The sequence below is a fragment of the Tursiops truncatus genome, chromosome 1, assembly GCF_011762595.2.
Source record: "Tursiops truncatus isolate mTurTru1 chromosome 1, mTurTru1.mat.Y, whole genome shotgun sequence".
Classification (NCBI taxonomy): domain Eukaryota; kingdom Metazoa; phylum Chordata; class Mammalia; order Artiodactyla; family Delphinidae; genus Tursiops; species Tursiops truncatus.
The window spans coordinates 23587630-23601962 of NC_047034.1; the positions used below are offsets into that span (position 1 = coordinate 23587630).

Genomic DNA, 14333 nt, shown 5'->3' on the forward strand with positions numbered 1-14333 from the left:
TTTTCCTGGGATTAGCATTCTTCAAATGAAACCATATATAAAACCACTCTACTTGCCCCTTGTAGGATCCAAGAAAACACAAACAGCGTCTCCTGGAGGATGTGAGATCATCTAGAGACATGGATTTGATTTCCTAGTAGCTAAAATTCCTATGCCTTCTTGAATGTCCATTCACAGTTTCCCCTTCTCTTATGCTTCTTAAATTCTCAAAAGTCTCTATCTATATAACATTGAATTTGGGGGTCATCGTTCTTGGTTCAGGGTTTCCAGAGCATCCTTAGGAGTAAAGGCACAGTATAAAATTTCATGCACAGAGACACTCAGTACCTCGGGTTCCCAAAGTGCTTATAAACTGTGAAGTGACTCAGAAATACCAAGAACTAATCCTGACAGAGTCCAGAGGGAAAGGATGACTTCATCTGAAGCTGACCCCAAGAAGAAGGCACATCTGTCATCTCCTTGACAGTGTTCCAGGATGAGCATGAGCTCCTGGAAGCGGGATGGGTGTCAAGGCTCAGCTCACATCTGGCTGCCTCATCCCTGAGAGCTCTCGGTCCCAGGAAGGTCAGGAACACTTCAGGCATTTCTCCCCAAACCGGAAATGGGGACTGGCTACCCCCCCTGGGGGAAACTGACTCTGAAAGATGTTTCTAGCAGCTCCCTCACCTGTGTCTGAGGAAACTATTTTAGTAATCCCTCGCCTCCTCCAGATGGGCCCTTCTGCAGCTCAGGAAAACCCATTTGGAGCTTTCCTCACTCATTATGTGAACCCTGGTCTCTCTCCATGGCCGCTCAAGGCTTAAAGAGGACCAGCTGTTCTGCGGTGGCCCTGATGCTCTGCAGCTGTAACTGGGAACTAATGTGCACTTTGGCCTGCATCTCCTGATCCTATGAACAATTCTGCCTGGCTGGAAGAGCAAACTGCAAATGCTTCACCTTCCAGCTGCTAAAATTGACCGGTTACTTACCACAATGCCATGAAGTGATGTATCATTCAGAGTCCTTAACTGCAAACAAAAAAATCCACACCGTAAGATTAACTAGCAAACTGATTTATTGAAGGATAATTGTGTGGCTTACAGAATTTCTAGGAAGGCCAGAAGATCATCCCTGGAGGCTCTACAGCCTGGAACAATACCCAAATCACGTTCCCACTACTGCTGGAGTGAAGGTGCCATTGGCACTTTAGCTACTGAGCTAGGACACCACCACCTCTGCCCCTGCTGCCCTGAGATCTCAAACCGACTGCTCCCCTGAGGCCCCTAGGAAAGAATTCCTCCAGGTGCCTTCTCACAATGGTGCATCTGATTGGTGGAGTCTGGGTCACATGCTTGTGTTCCAGCTGCAAGCGATCCTGGGAAATGTAGTTCTGGCCTAAAAGTCTGACAATAGGAAAGTTATTTATTCAAAAGATGTTAAGCAGTCACAAATGACACATATCCACTCTACATGGCCCTTTATTTTAGTCACTATGACCTGAAAATAGGCATTATATATATATAATTATATTATTATATATATAATTACTACTATATTATTATATATTATTTCATTCATTTATTTTAAATCTTCTATTTTCAAAAATTGAAGTATAGTTAATTTACAATATTGTATTAGTTTTAGGTGTACAACATAGTATAAATCTGCTATTTATTGCCTCTTGAAAAGGTGAGGTGGTGCACTTGTTTTGTGTGTTGGTTTCCTATTCCCGCTGTAACAACTGACCACTAACTTCGTGGCTTAAAACAACATGAATTTATTATCTTATATTTCTGGAGGTCAGAATTTTAAAATCAATATCACTGGGATAAAATCAAGTTGTCAGCAGTCTGGTAATTCTTCTGAAAGCTCTACAAGAGACACTGTCTCTTTTTCTTTTCCAGCTTCTGGAGATTGTCCACACCTGGAAATCGGCCCCTTCCCTGCATCACTCCAATCTCTTGTTTTTGTTGTCACATCTACTGCTCTCTGCTTCTCCTTGTCCCTCTTTTAAGGACCCTTGTGATTACATTGGTCCCACTCAGATCATAATCCAGGATGATCTCCCCAGCACACAGTCCTAATGTCATCACATCTTCAAAGTTCTTTTTACTACGTCAGGTGACACAGTCACATATTTGGGGGATTCGGATATGGACATCTTTAGCAGCCATTATTCATCCCTCCACATCCTACTAGGCCAGCTGGCTGTCTACACCAGGGCCTCTGAGAACAGAGTGGAGTTTCTCTGATCCAGGGTCCAGTCTCCATCCTCACCAGTATCACAGAGCTGATCAGCTTGGAGAGGTTGGCTCAGGAACATCAGGCATCCAGGACATTGTTCGGTAAACTGGAATGCCAATTCATTTACCCATTTTTAGTTGGCACTATTCCTTTCCAGAGGGATCTGCCTGGCATCTGAATGCCCGTGTGTCTAATTAACCATCCGAAGGCTGTTAAGTGAGCATGAACTCAAACAAACCGTGTTGGATGTTCCCAAGAGGTGTTTCACCCAGGTAGTGGGAAGGCCAGTGAGCTGTCCTGACCCGTAATAGAGCTCACCTTTCTGTTGGCCAGATACTGCATTTTCCCTAAGCAGAGCTGGACAACACCCGACGACTAGCTTCCACCCGCTTGTAGAATGAGCCAGGATCCTAGAGTCATCCTCAACTCCTCCCTCACACTTCACATTCAATCCATCACCCAGTGCCACTTCTCCTTCTTCCTGTTTTCCATCATCAATCACATTTTTGAATCCCCACTGCCGCCCCCTAGTCTAAGCTATCTCACCTGGGCCACTGTAACAGCCTCCTAATCGCCTTCTGGCCCTTCTCCCGATCCCCTCTGACCAATTTCTTCACCCTGCAGCCACATTGTTCTTTTCCAGATATACTCTGATCGTGTCACTCATTTAAAACCCTCCACCACTGGCCATTATCAGGAGGATAAAGCCTCATGTGTTCGTCCAGATCTTCCCAGAAGCAGACACAAAGTTAATATTAAACATGTAAGGATTTTCTTTGGGGAAATGTCGGTGAGAGGAACCTGAGAGGTGGAGACTGGGAGAGCTGTCAGACTGTGATGCGAGTCTGACCCCCAGTGAAGGAGAGAGGCGAGAAGGGAAGGTAGAAGTGTCCCGGACTACTGTGCAGTCTAAGGAAGGTTCAGCAAAGCCACTGAGTCCTTGAGCCAAAGCTGGCATCGCAGGAGTCCCGTGCCTCCCGGGAATGAGCCTGCCCTGCGCTGTACCCCAAGGTGCCCAGGCACTGCCTGGGAGAAGCCAGGGAAGCCACGCTTCGGTGTGAATGGATTTTAGAGCGTGGCAGCTGGAGCTCTCGGCCAATTACACTCCATGGAGCTGGAGGTTTGCAAGGTGCGTTCATCCGGCCACCACATCCCGAGACCTCGACGTGCCGACAGCCCACCTCTTCAGCTCCTCTCCTGCTGCTCTGACACCACTCACTCTTGCCCATACCTGAGTCTTTGTAAATGCTGTTTGCTCTGCCTGAATTACCCTTCTTCTTACCTCTCCTGCCCCTTTTCCCTTTACTCAGCGAACTCTTCAAATCTCACCGTAACATCACTTCCTCCAAGAGGCTGCCTCATTCCTCTGCCATGTGCTCCCATAACCCTGGTCCTTCTCTGTCCACACTATTCATCTTACATGTTTGATGCCTGACTCATTTTTCAGACCTGACTCCAGGAGAGCAGGAACCATGACTATTTTGCTCACTGGCATATCCCCCAAGCCTGGCATGTAGTTGGTGCTCAGTCAGATATTGGTTGTTGAGTCAGCAAGGTCACCTGAAAGACAGGGTGCCTCCCAGGATAGCCTGGTGTATGCGAAGAAAGAACGTCACAACTAGGGGAGTGGTCAACCATGGAGGCCCAGAAAAGGGAAGCCCAGGGGCAAACGTGGCAGAGCCCAGCCGGGCACTATCAGTTGTTTGAGCTCAACATCACAACCACCTATTATGTGCCATTGAGCACCTCCTATGTGTTAGATGCTAAATTGACCAAGGAGTAGAACCATGTGAAGTCTAATGAGGGGCTTATAGTCAGTCCGGGGGAGAGACAACCTGTCAGGCTCCCAGAAACTCTGACTCTTCTGGCAGGTGTTACACGCACCTATTATTAAGGGTAATGTTTAAAATATTTAACTTATATGGCAGAGGTGCTGCTCAGTCAGAATAAGCTCCAGCCATTAATAAACTGTGGGGTCACGGAGGGTATTCTGCTGAATATCCACTCTGACTGAATGCAAGCAGAGAGCCCTGCCACTTACACTGGAGTCGTACTTCCCACCACACTTGTTCTGAGCCACACCCACAAAAGGAAGCCCCGCCCCCCCACCCCATTCCCTGCCCCTGCCTGTTGCATTGGTTGGGCTGATAGAAATAGCTGATCTTATTTCTCATGGTAAGTGATGGCTTCACGCATCGGGCTCTTGCGAGCCTACTTGGGTCCCAGCGCCACTGAGCCATGGTGACCCACCTTCTTTAGGGCCGGGCTAACTTGTGAACCCCCTTCCCTGCAACCCTGGACCTCTCTGGGCTGCCAGGCAGCTGTCCTTGTTGGCTGCCGTGTGGGCCTACGAGTGGATGCTCCACTGGGAGCAGGTGGGGTAGCCTCTCAGAAGACAGGCCCCGGCGCATTTTCCAAGAGGTTGCCTCTGATGCTGGAGTCGTGCGGGAGCTCAGTACCAGGTAATTACAAACTGATGACGGATTCAGTCTTAGATCTCAATACCAGACCCAGAGCAGATAGCCAAGGGCTGCCACCCAGAGGCGTAGGAACTAGTATGAGAATCAAGCAAGAAAGTGCTGAAAGCGGGGAACCCGTAGTAGCAGGGATGGGAGAGCAGGCATTGTGTGTGTGTGTGTGTGTGTGTGTGTGTGTGTGTGTGTGTGTGTGTGTTTATTCTCGTGTGTGGAAGATGCGGCAGTATGTGCTGCTATGTCTTAAAGACACCATTCATGTCAGACTAAGAGGTGCCAGGAGCCCCCCCCTCCCAATTGTTGCTTGGGCCTCACGTTCTCCAAAGTGGATTTTGGTTCAGTGGTTCTAATCCTGGCACTCCCAGACACGGGTAGGGTAATGACTGATCCTCAGACTTGTTGACATGAACTTTTACCAAGCACCGTCAGAGCAGAAGGCACCATGAAAAGCCGAAAACTGAGCTACAGTCTGGCTGCTGGGCTGTACTTAGAGAACAGTCGCAGTTGTTAGAGCTGCACAGTGTGTGTGTGTGTGTGTGTGTGTGTGTGTGTGTGTTTGGAGTTGGTGTTGAGACAAGCCCCTCTGTTAGGGAGGGAAAGGCACAGCCAAACCCTCATCTGGGGGCTTCCATCCCAGGAAGAAAGGTTTCTCCCAAGAGCTATGAAAAAAATGAAAGCAATTTAGAAGGCTGCCTGGCCCAGGGGAATCAGGGAGCATCAGCGGGGTGGAGGGAGGCTGGGAGACACTACACTTCAGACCCTAAGATGGGGGCTTCCCAGGGGGCTCGGGGTTATACAAGAGAAGTGGCCTGTAACTGAAATATTAAAATGTATGGAATTCCTGCATGGATGGTTCCCACGTGGAATAGAAAACTTACCTTAGGACTCTCAGATTAAGTGAATGGCACCAGAGGATGTAGTACAGTGGAAAGTTTCTAAACGTGTGGTTTGAGGATCCTCTGCCTGAGAATCAAATAAGGTGTTTGCCAAAAAGGCAGACTCTTGGGCCACACCCTGGGCCTACTGAGCTGGAACCTCCAAGGGCGGGGCCTGGGTGTCTGCTCTTTTATCTGGTGACTCTTAAAGCTTCCATGGTCTAAATGCTACCAAGAGGTCACACAATCAAGTGAGGAAGCAGAGAGGACGGCTTCCTGTGCCTCCCACACAATTCTCAACTTTTTAGGAAGTACCATAGAGGAAGGCAAAGTAGATAAAGGCAGTTTTGTTTCGTTTTGTTTTTTGGACTTTGCAATTTTTCTTTTATTTTAACATTTTACTTTAGTTTTGAGAACTTAAAATGTGACGAGACAATGGCATGCTTTCCCCCCACCCAGCCCCCAACCCCCACGGGCCTTGAATGCTCTGTGAAAGGTGACCTGTCTTACCCCACCCTCGCAGCCTGCTTTCCGGCAGGAACTTGACTCCCAGAGGGGGTCTCGGCCAAGGTCTCCAAGAGAATATGCCATTTCCTGACCCGGGGAGGGGGGGTCTCCAGGCCTGAACACTCAAGGTCAACATAGAGGGCCTAAAAATAGAGGCGGGAGGCCCAGTCCAACATAAAAGAGCAAGAGGCCTCCCTGGATTTCCAAAGAGTGATCTGAATAAGGGAGCCTGATGCCCTCTAGTGGAGAGAAGCTGCTTCCCAGCCAGACCAACAGGGCTGGAGGCTGAGCCACCCTGCCGAGCAGTAACCAAAGGGGTGACATGGCCCTGGAAACACCACCTCCCTAAGATCCCTGACTCAGGGCAGAAAGAGGAAAAACTGTACTCCCTGCGTTTGCTAGTTTCCATGTGATTTTAGAATGCTTTGCTAGGGGCTTCCCTGGTGGCGCAGTGGTTAAGAATCTTCCTGCCAATGTAGGGGACCCTGGCTCGAGCTCTGGTCGGGAAGATCCCACATGCCGCGGAGCAACTAAGCCCGTGCACCACAACTACTGAGCCTGCGCTCTAGAGCCCGCAAGCCACAACTACTGAGCCCGCATGCCACAACTACTGAAGCCTGCACACCTAGAGCCCGTGCTCCGGAAAGAGAGAAGCCGCCGCAATGAGAAGCCCTAGCTCTGCAACAAAGAGTAGCCCCCGCTCGCCACAACTAGAGAAAGCCTGTGCACAGCAACGAAAGACCCAATGCAGCCAATAAATAAATAAATAAAGTAAATCTATATAAAAAAAGAATGCTTTGCTATAAGGCACACGGTTTTAATAATGAGTGCCTTCCATTATGACCGGATTTTAGACTCTTTTCATTATTTCTCAGTGAGATTGAAACTACTACCACTAAATTCACACACACAACATATAATCTATAAACGTATCCAAGTACCTCAGACTGCTGCACAGAGAGATCCGTCTGGGAAGGCTATTCTCTTGGAGGGAGATCAGTCAGAGCTTTGGGACAGGTGTCCGGGAATGGTGTAGGAGGAAGGGGACCCGTCCAAACCAGGAAACCTGGCTGAATCATTCCAGGTACTCTCCATGGGGGCAGGTGTCTCTGCTGGCTAAGCTGTCTTCCCATCTGAAGATATCAATTCAGTTACACTTAAATCAGAAAGACAACGCACTCCTGTTGTACACATTTTGAGAAAGAAAATGTACAGATGAACATTTGATATCCAAGCAGATACACAGCAGATCCTAAAGTGCCTACTTCAGATTTGAAGGAAATCAGATTGTGACTGAAAGACACCAGGCTTTTAATGAAAGTTTAAAAAGTAAAGGCACACAACACCTCACACCCATTAGGACAGCTACTATGAAAGAAAGACAGAAAGACCAAAAGAAAGAGAGAAAATAAAAAGTATTGCCGAGGATGGAACTCTTGTGCAATGTTAATGGGAATGTAAAATGGTGCAGACATTGTGGAAAACAACACGGCAGTTCCTCAAAAAATTAAACATAGAACTATCATTATCATATGATCTAGCAATTCCACTTCTGGGTATATACCCAAATGAATTGAAATGAAGTGTCTCGAAGAGATATTTGTCCACCCATGTTCATAGCAGCATTGTTCATGATAGCCAAGAAGTGGAAGCAACTCAAGTGTCCTTCGATGAATGAGTGGATAAACACAATGTGGTCCATCTATACGATGGAATATCACTGTCTTAAAAAGGAATGAATTCTGACACATGCAACATGGATGAACCTTGAAGATATTATGTATGCTAAGTGAAATAAGCGAGGTACCAAAGGACAAAAATTGTATGATCCCACTTAAACATGAGGCACCTAGACCAGAGAAAACCATAATGCAAAAAGACACAGGCACCCCAATGTTCATTGCAGCACCTCTTACAATAGCCAGGTCATGGAAGCAACCTAAATGCCCATCGACAGATGAATGGATAAAGAAGATGTGGTACATATATACAATGGAATATGACTCAGCCATAAAAAGGAACAAAATTGGGTCATTTGTAGAGACATGGATGGACCTAGAGACTGTCATACAGAGTGAAGTAAGAAAGGGAAAAACAAATATCGTATATTAACGTATATATTTGGAATCTAGAAAAATGGTACAGATGAACCGGTGTGCAAGGCAAAAATAGAGACACAGATGTAGAGAACAAACGTATGGACACCCAGGGGGGAAAGGTGGGGGGGGTGGTATGATGAATTGGGAGATTGGGATTGACATGTATACACCGATATGTATAACATTGGTAACTAATAAGAACCTGCTGTATTAAAAAAATTAAATTAAATTTAAAAAAAAAGAGGCACCTACAGTAGTCAAATTCATAGCGACAGGAAGTAGGACGGTGGCTGCCAGGAGCTCGGGGAAGTGGAGGATGGGCAGTCGCTGTTTAATGGGTATGGAGTTTCAGTTCCACAAGATGAAAACGTTCTGGAGAACTTCGGGTGATAACGATGCGTCAGTGAAGGTCCAGGGATTGTAACAAATGTACTACTCTGGTGCAGGACGTTGAGAGTAGGGCAGGTTGTGTAGACAGGGGTATATGGGAGCTCTGCAATTCCCGCTCAATTTTGCTGTGAACCTAAAACTGCTCCAAAAAATAAAGTTTAGTAATTAAAAAAAAAATTTCTGGAGATGGATGGTGGCGATGGTTGCATGACAATGCGAGTGTACTTTAGCACTACTGAACCGTATACTTAAAAATGGTTAAGATGGTGGGCTTCCCTGGCGGCGCAGTGGTTGAGAGTCCGCCTGCCAATGCAGGGGACACGGATTCGTGCCCGGGTTCGGGAAGCTCCCACATGCCGCGGAGCGGCTGGGCTCGTGAGCCATGGCTGCTGAGCCTGCGCGTCCGGAGCCTGTGCTCCGCAACAGGAGAGGCCGCAGCAGTGGGAGGCCCGCGTACCACAAAGAAAAAAAAAATAAAATGGTTAAGATGGTAAGTTTTATGTTATGTGTATTTTACCACAACTAAAAATAAAAATAAAGTAAAAACCAAAAAGCCGAAGGAGAGATGGGCTAGAAAGGGATTGTAATTTAGGAACCTTGGAACACTGTACATTTTAAAATGTCATAAGTAGATGTTACAGTGTTTCTAAAATATATTTTAAAGTCTATCTTATATGAACAAGAAAAATTTTTTAATTTCGGTAAATAAAAGTATACAGAATAGATGCTTATCAGGCAAAGACAAGAAGAACATGTGGTAGGCAGAGGAAAGGAAGCAGAGGGAATAAACATTTTAGGGCCTTTGCTCTGCAGGGAACATCACTGGGGGCCTGGAGGAAAGTAGAGAAGGAGGGAGGCGTGAAACAGAGGGAACTCAGCCCTCACCCGGGATCCAGGTGAAACACCGTGACTGTGCTGACGTCATCTGGTGAGGAAAGTGGTCATTTTTTAGGTTGGAAAATTGCGGAGGAGGGAGATATGAGAAAAGCTGTTTGTTCCTTCCACCCCTCAGAAATCTTTTATGACCTCTCATCCTCCAAACCATCAAGTGGGAGCAGGAGAGGAAGAAAAAGCTAGGAAAAAATGCAGAAATATTAGCGGCAGGGTTGACACCTGTTTTTCACTTTGAGCAGAAGGGAAATCTGTAAGTGCTGTTCAGGTCCAACCCTAAAGGAATATGGCATCAGAAGAAGGGTGGTGACAAGCCAATAGGACTGATGTGTCCAACAAGAGCAACCCCTTCAGAGTCATCTCTGTGGGGAAGGCAACCAACCACCTGTCCGTCGAGAACTCTGATGGCAAACATTTCAAAAGAGTGGACCGGACATTTCCTTTAATACCTTCACTGTCGGCCAATCTTTGTCCTTTCTGGGAGTGGACTGAATTTTTGGAAACAGACACAAGTTATTTACAACCAACAGATGTGAATTAAGAAAACCAAGCTGATTTCCCCCTTGTGGATCATATGTTGATGCTTACATCAATTTGAACAGAAGAAATCTAAAGCACGTTCTAAGCCAGGCTCCCATGCGGTACTTCCTGCAGTGATTCGGGAGGGTAACGTTCACTTAGGGGTGTGAGCTGGAGACAAGATTTCACACAGCTTTATCCTATCATCACGTTTTGCAGCGTTCACAAATCCCAGATAATTCCGGTCTCACGGTTTTAAACGCCCTCAAATAAACGCTATGAAGATCTATGGAAGATCAACAATTGCCGGCTGCTTCTTGTATCTGCGGATGTTGCCATTGCTGACAGTGGTTGCCACGTAGACCTGGCTTTGGAAAAGGCTCTGAGGCCAAAGTTCTCTTCAACTTGTGCCGAGACCAGCTGCTCTTTAGTTTAAGAACAGAGTGTAGTTACCACTAAGCCTGGCACTGAAATATGACCCTGTAGGTCAGACTCAGGCACCTCTTACCACATGTACTTCCAACTACCCCCAGCTCCCCAGGGCTGATGCCCAAAGACCAGAGCCAATCATAGAATCATCCTTTCCCCAAAGGTCCATATTTATCAGATGTACAACACTCCATGCGTTTCACAGGATGGGTATAAAATTCCATTTAGAGCATTTTCCTATTTTTTCAGGTAACTATTTCCTCTTTATCTTCTTTTGAGCATTTCCGGGACTGTACTTTTGTTTTAATTTCAAGGAAATGGGCCAATTTTGAGCTGTATTAATCAGAAAATGAGGCCATTTAGACAAAGACCGTCATGTGCAGGAAAAGGACAAGTGCCCTTTGTGGAGAGGGCGACACTCAGCTCTCACCCTGAATAGCCACCTCAGACTTTTCTACTGCCTCTTTCTTTGGCCAGAAGAAGCAGGCACCTAGAAGCAAGGAGGGAAGGGGAAAGAACTTGGAGGTGAAAAGAAAGCCCTTTCCTCTCTACCACTGGAATCAGCCATTCTCCCCACTAAATTCTGGATGGATTAAAGAGAAATTCAGAAAAAAATACATAAGAAAAATAAATATGTTTTTCAAATTTCTATCTCAGCAAAGACTCTTTAAGCTTTCATTGGATATAATATTTTAAAAGACAACAAAATTTTTTCCATCTTTATTATTTATTTTAAGATATTGCATATTTACAATAGACAAGGAAAGGGGAGGGGAAAAACAAACCCAGTTAAATGTGTTTTATTTTACTTTTGAGCTTCCCCTTAAGTAGCACTTATGTTTGAGATATTGGGATGCCCGTAACAAATATAAATATATATTTTATATTATACATACAATATATAAAAATTTACATACAGTGAAATGCAGATATTAAATATACAATTCAGTGAGTTTGGATATGCGTACACGTCCATATAACCACTACTCTGCCAAAATACACAACAATTTTATCACCCAGAAAGTTCCTGATAACCCCTTCCAGTTAATCTTCACCCCCCAGAGGAAACCACTGTTCTGATTTCTAGCCCATAGATAAATTTGCCCATTCTTAAACTTTTTACAAATGGAATCATACCATATGTACTCTTAATGTGCCTGTCTTCTTTTACTATAATATGTTTATGATTTATTCATGCTGTTGCATGTATCAGTACTTTTTTTTTTATGGTCTTCTTTTTTTTTTCTTTTGGCTGAGTTGGGTCTTCGTTGCTGTGCGTGGGCTTTCTCTAGTTGTGGCGAGCGGGGGCTACTCTTCGTTGCGGTGCACGGGCTTCTCACTGTGGTGGCTTCTCTTGCTGCGGAGCATGGGCTCTAGGTGCACAGGCTTCAGCAGTTGTGGTACATGGGCTTCAGTAGCTGTGGCTCACGGGCTCTAGAGTGCAGGCTCAGTAGTTGTGGTGCTCGGGCTTAGTTGCTCCATGGCATGTGGGATCTTCCTGGACCAGTGCTCGAACCCATGTCCCCTGCACTGGCAGGCAGATTCTTAACCACTGTGCCACCAGGGAAGCCCAGTACTTTTTATTGCTGAATATTCTATTGTATAAATATACAATAATTTGTTTATCCATTCTGTTGATAGATATTAGAGCTGTTGTCAATTTTTGACACATGAATAGAACTGCTATGAATATTCTCATTAGAGACTTTTTCTGGACATTGTTTTATTTCTCGTGGATAAATACTTAGGAATGGAATAGAACAGCTGGGTCATAGTATGGACGGATGTGGAACAGTCTTCCATGATGACTGGATCGTTTAACACTCCCCCCTGTATAAGAGTTCCAGCTGCTTGCTGTTCTCACCGCATTTGGCATTGTCAGGGGGATAAATCGTACCTCATTGGGGTTTGAATTTGCATTTTCTTGGCAACTAATGATGCTGAGCATCTTTTCATGCCTTTTTTAACCATTTGTTTATCTTCTTTTGTCAGGTATCTGTTCAAGTCTTTTGCCCATTTTTAATTGGATAGTCTGTCATTTTGTTATTTATTTATAGGAGTTCTTTATATATTCTGGATATGTCTTTTGTCAAATATATGTATTGCAAAAATTTTCCAACAATCTGACTTGTCCTTTTGTTTTTTTATAAATTTATTTTACTTAGTTTTGGCTGCGTTGGGTCTTCACTGCTGCGTGCAGGCTTTCTCTAGTTGCGGCGAGCGGGGGCTACTCTTCATTAAGGTGCGCGGGCTTCTCGCTGTGGTGGCTTCTCTTGTTGCGGAGAAGGGGCTCTAGGCGCGCGGGCTTCAGTAGTTGTGGTGCACGGGCTGAGTGCTCCACAGCATGTGGTATCTTCCCAGAGCAGGGCCCAAACCCGTGTCCCCTGCATCGGCAGGCGGATTCTTAACCACTGTGCCAACAGGGAAGCCCTGTCCTTTTGTTTTATTGATGGTGTCTTTTAGTAAGCAGAAAATTTCAACTTCAAAAAAGTCCAATTTATCAGTTTTTAATTTTATGTTTAGTGCTTTTTTTTGTGTCTGCTCTGAGAAAACGTCCCCAATCCCAAGGTCATGAAAATAATGACCTAAATTTTTTCTAGAAGTTTTATAGTGTTAGCATTTACGTTTAGGTCTATGATGGGGACAAGGTTCATTTTTTCATATACATTTATCCAATAGTTCCAGCACCATTTCTTGAAAATACGTTCCTTTCCTTACTGAATTACCTTGGTAACTTCGTCAAAAATCAACTGATTAGGGGCTTCCCTGGTGGCGCAGTGGTTGAGAGTCCGCCTGCCGATGCAGGGGACACGGGTTCGTGCCCCAGTCCGAGAAGATCCCACATGCCGCGGTGTGGCTGGGCCCGTGAGCCATGGCCGTTGAGCCTGCACATCTGGAGCCTGTGCTCCGCAACGGGAGAGGCCACAACAGTAAGAGGCCCGCGTACCGAAAAAAAAAAAAAAAAAAAAAAAATCAATTATCTATGTGTGGACTCTATATTCTGTTCCATTGATCTATTTGCCTTTATGCCAATACTTGATTCTGTCTTTATTACCACAGTAGTCTTGAAATCAGATTCAGTGGAGCCTTCAATTGCTCTCTTTCAAGATTGTTTAAACTATTATAGGTTCTTTACATTTCCATTAGAAAATTTTAATCAACTTGTCATTTTCCACCAAAAAGATTTTAATTTAATTGAGACTTTAACTGGCACATTGAATTTATAGATAGATTTGGAGAGAACTGACATCTTCTAATCCACAAACATGATATATTTCTCTATTGCTTTAGATTTTCTTAAATTTCCTCATGATTGTCATGTGGTTTTCATGGTAGAGTTCTGCATGTATTTTGATAAATTTTTTCCTAATTTTTTTGGTTTGTGGATACTATTAAAAAGAGATTTTTTAATTTCCATTTTAAACTGCTTGCTGTGAGTATATAGACATACACTTAACTTTTGTATATTGACCTAGTAATCTGTGACCTTACTAAACTCACTTATTAGTTCTAGTGGTTGTTTCATAGATGTCATACATGGTTATGTCAGATATAAATAGTTTTTCTTCTTCCTTCCCAATCCTTACACCTTTTATTTTTCTTTGCCTGATTGCAATCATTATGGCTCTAGTACAATACTGAATAAAATTGAGACCATTCTTGCCTTTTTCCCAGTCTTAGGGAAAAACATTCAATATTCCATCATTAAGTATGTCAGCTATAGGTTTTTCATAGGTGGCCTTTATCAGAATGAAGAAATTCTCTTGTACTCCTAGTTTTCTGAGATTTTTATTATGAATGAGTGTTGCATTCTTTCAAATGCTTATTCTACATCTACTGAGATCATAATGGTTTTTCTTTATTCTGTTGATACAATGAATTACTTTGATTGATTTCCAATATGAAACCAATCTTGCACTCATGGG

General features: G+C 44.6%; 1 protein-coding gene and 1 long non-coding RNA gene across 4 annotated transcripts in view; one reads left to right on the forward strand and one right to left on the reverse strand.

Moving 5' to 3' along the window:
* LOC109547538 (uncharacterized) overlaps window positions 1-14333 on the reverse strand; it is a 44451-nt gene that overhangs the window by 7004 nt on the left and 23114 nt on the right. For all 3 annotated transcript variants that reach the window (XR_012330183.1, XR_012330184.1, XR_002173340.3), the window contains exons 2-3: window positions 7021-7212; window positions 969-1382 (exon numbers count right to left, since the gene is read on the reverse strand). This is a non-coding gene — a long non-coding RNA (uncharacterized lncRNA). The remainder of the gene's footprint in view (window positions 1-968; window positions 1383-7020; window positions 7213-14333) is intronic.
* PSEN2 (presenilin 2) overlaps window positions 4665-14333 on the forward strand; it is a 59581-nt gene continuing 49912 nt past the window's right edge. Inside the window, exon 1 of the mRNA XM_073801136.1 lies at window positions 4665-4685. The gene's annotated coding sequence lies outside the window, so the exon portion shown is untranslated. The remainder of the gene's footprint in view (window positions 4686-14333) is intronic.